Below are 4,020 nucleotides of genomic sequence, written 5' to 3'. Positions count from 1 at the left end.
TTACAACTTAGGTTATATTCAAACCTACCTTAAGTTCTAAAGTTAGCTTATAATAAAGATAGTCACTGCTAATTGCTTAAAAAATGTCCTTTGTAATTTAATATTCAAAATGTTCTTGATATTAAAATAACGTTCGTCTGTTTCCAATAACGAATATGTTTATTATTATTATACATGAAAAAAATAAATAAGACATTTGTGGAAAAAATGATCCCGCTGAGTTTCTTTCACCACTTCTTCTCAGGTCCGAGGTGTTTAATTACGAACGGTAGATTTTGGATTATAAGCAAGTGTAAACACTTCCATATTGAATAAAGATATTCTAACATTTGTGCTATTTTTAAGCGGAAACTTTATTGGTTTATGATTTAGTAATAATTCCTTAATTCTATGTAATAACACAGTGTATGTTTCCCAAATATAAATAAAAAAAAAAGATTTTTGACTTTGTCTTTTGACTTTGATTAATATTTTATTTGATGGAAGGGCTAAGTGCAAGACCGGCTATAACTGTGTGTGTATGTTATGTACCACCAAAGATTCTGATGCCAAACAGTTATACTTAGTCTTTATGTGTTCCGGTATGAAACTCGAGTGTAACAGGTAAGGGATTTGATGGTAGATAACGGTGTATGAGATGGTATGTCTTTGGGCAGTGATGACCACCAGTTAGACTATTTTAGACATGACCTTTTCTAAATAAAAATATATGAATATATTTATTTCATCTCAGTACTAAATAATTTAATAATTTTACAGTTTATAACCATATACACGTTAAACAATAGGTATCTTCATACAGATCGTTTTGCTGAGCTGATGATATTCTGAAGTGTTTGTGGAGCGAAGAGAATTGATAATAATTCGTAACATCCTCCGCGGTGGAATAGATCGATGTTATTAGACCACTATGTCTAATAACATCGTTTTTATTCCTTTCAGACTAGACGTTTCATTGAATGGCTAACTTGCGTGTTTACTTCGACATGCAACACGCAATCTAGACAGTTACAATATCTAGATCAAAAAACAACAAACACAATTCAATAAATAAAACATAAGATACATAAAAGGCTCGGACAAAACGTCTAAGCAGACATAGTTATTACATAAAGAAAAAGAAACATGATGAACTATCTTATTTAATACTAGCTATCCAACCCGGTTTTGCGCGAGTAGACAAGTTTCGACAAATCGTATATCGTAACACCTACTTCTGGCGAAATTAATTTTGTCTGTCTGTGTTCTTAATTTTCACAAAGTTTCAAACGTTCTTAATCACTCGATTTGTTTCAGTGAAACGTAGTGTCGTATATAGCTACCAACCATTTGTTGTGTCCTGCGGGTTTACTGGTTTGGCTTTTAAATCACCGGACAGACTTTCGTATTTAAAATTATAGATATACTTAATAAAATAACTGATTTTTACTAACTGCATATGTATGCATTGTACATTTACGACGACAAAAATTAATTCTTATATTAACAATTTGACTGGACGGTAGTCATTAAAAAAGTATTATTTTCTTTTCGTATAATTCATTTTAAGTATAAATAATGACTTTGTATTGGCTGCACGAAATTGAGGAGAATAAAAAAATATTTTTTTGTAGCGCCATCTATCAAATATGCGCAGAACTAAGATGCCAATAAAACTAAAAAGTTATATTATTCTTTACTTTTTTGAGGTTCAAATAGTTTTACACAGATCGCTCTTTCTAAATATATATTATAAAATAGTTATTTTTTAATATATTTTTTTTATTCTCATTTTAAGAGCTGAGTCACTTGGGTTGTTATTGCTCAGAATATAAGCATTAGATAAAAAAAAATTAGAGGAAAAATTAGATTGGTACAAATCAACAAAAAATTAACTACTGGATTTAACTTAGTTAGTGTAGTTAGTTAAGTTACTTGCTGTTGTTTCTCGGTAGAATCTTTACTTAGAAACGATGGTAGCTTTACATTTAACATAATCATTTTCCATATAAAATGATTCAAAATGGCTCTTAAAACTTGAATAAAGTAATTATTGATTTTTTTACTCTTAGTTTAAGATATCTTTATCTATATATATTTAGTTAAATTTAACTACACTGTTATCTTATTATTGTCTTTAGTAATTTATTCCAAACAGGGTTCAGGTCAGTGGGGGTTACTGACTTATATAAAAGTTCGAAATGAATACTTGTTACTTGCTTTGTGGACTGGCTTCGTATATCGCTTTTGGAATGTTGAAAACCGTCTCACACCGACTATTACTACTTTTTAATGTGTCCTTTAAAAGCGATAACTAAAATAAACATCACGTATCACTTTCTAAAATTTATAGAGCGTGTTCTGTGTTCAATTTAGAGTAAGGAGAGATGTCTCTCTCGCTGCTTCAAAAAAAAATAAAATTTAATATATGGAAAAATATTTTAAAAATCATACAAATTATTGAGTCAAAAATATTAGTGAATTGCAAAAATATCATAATAAAATGTGTCATTTTATTCTCAATAGTAACATAGTAGTTAGGAGCAATGTTTTAAGTATTTCAGTATGCCAGTAAAAGTACCTATAATACCTATAAAAAAGTATTATAATTATTGTATATCCAATGATATAAATGTTGCTATTAAAACAATATATATATATATATATTTTTATGATTTGTCAATGTATGTCTATAGTTATGGAATAAAATTTGACATAGTATGACGTATATGTGCGAAAAAGATAACGTTTTTAAGATATGTTCAAAGTTCACAACTTGCTGTAAAGGTAAGGACACACTGAGACAAATTCAATGAAGATAGAACAATGGAGCACAAATGCAATTAAACTTCGACGGAACTTTATTCTTTGCTCTGAGCAAGATTGAGATTGAAAATGACATAAATGACTTTACTACGATCAAAGAAACGATGGATGGGTTATGTAAAAGACGATATGGCTGGAAATAATGTAGAAAGATAAGTAAGATAACGATCTTACAAGTAACATTTGACGATACAAATGAAAATACAAGACAACTCAGACATCGAAGTATGGAAGAAGAATAAGTGCTGGTCCGACCCTAAATAAAATTGGGATAAGCGATGGTGATGAGGATGATGATTAATGGGATTTAACAGGAAGTCTGGGAAGCACGATATATTTCATTGGATCAATGAGCTCGCCCTCTTAGAGCTGATGCTAAGCCGACCGAGATGCAGTATGTATCTACGTTCAACTAGGCCTCACAGAGTGCTTATCGAAAGTCGATCTATTTTACTTTCGATATGAACGCTCGCTTACAGTAAGATGACTCTCTCCGCCGCTGTGTGGTCTTATCTTTACCGCGTGACTCATATACTGCTGTTATTTTGTAGTCAGCGTTTTGTGTCACAGTGACTCATTTTCCTGGTACGAAACAAAATACTGTAAACACATCAAAACATGCAAAAAGGCTTCTTATAACTTGGTTTTTAACGCTCATTGTAAACAAGATACTATAATTAAGTTTACAGTTAATTTTTTATCGAAAAATCATAATGTCACAACAACATATGTTCGATTTTGTTTATTTAGGTTTAATACGTAATACTTTATATTACAATAGCTATGAACGAGTAAAGTTCATGCAAAGTCATGTGAAACAGCAATACAAAAGTTACAATTTAAAGAAGCCGAGATGGCCCAGTGGTTAGGTTAGGTTACCCGCACTGGAGCAGCGCGGTCGTATATCCTAACCTTCTCCCCAAAAGGAGGGGCGGCCTTAGCCCAGCAGTGGGAAATTTACAGACTGTTATTACTACTAAAATTTAAAAATATACTTTTTTAATCTCTAAATTTAAATAAGGATATTAAAATATCGTTAACAGTCAGTGGTTAGTATTATGGTATAATATAGGTTTATCGAATTTCATGCACTGTAGTTGCTTGTTCCACTGCCAGTCAGATCCCTCAGTTGATCTTAAAGTTTATGCCAACACGTTGATCCAGCGTTAATTGGCTATTAATTTTTACTTGGTGGTAGGGCTTTGTGCAAGCCCG

The sequence above is a fragment of the Vanessa cardui genome, chromosome 10 (genome assembly GCF_905220365.1).
Source record: "Vanessa cardui chromosome 10, ilVanCard2.1, whole genome shotgun sequence".
Lineage (NCBI taxonomy): Eukaryota > Metazoa > Arthropoda > Insecta > Lepidoptera > Nymphalidae > Vanessa > Vanessa cardui.
This window is presented reverse-complemented; position numbering follows the sequence as displayed.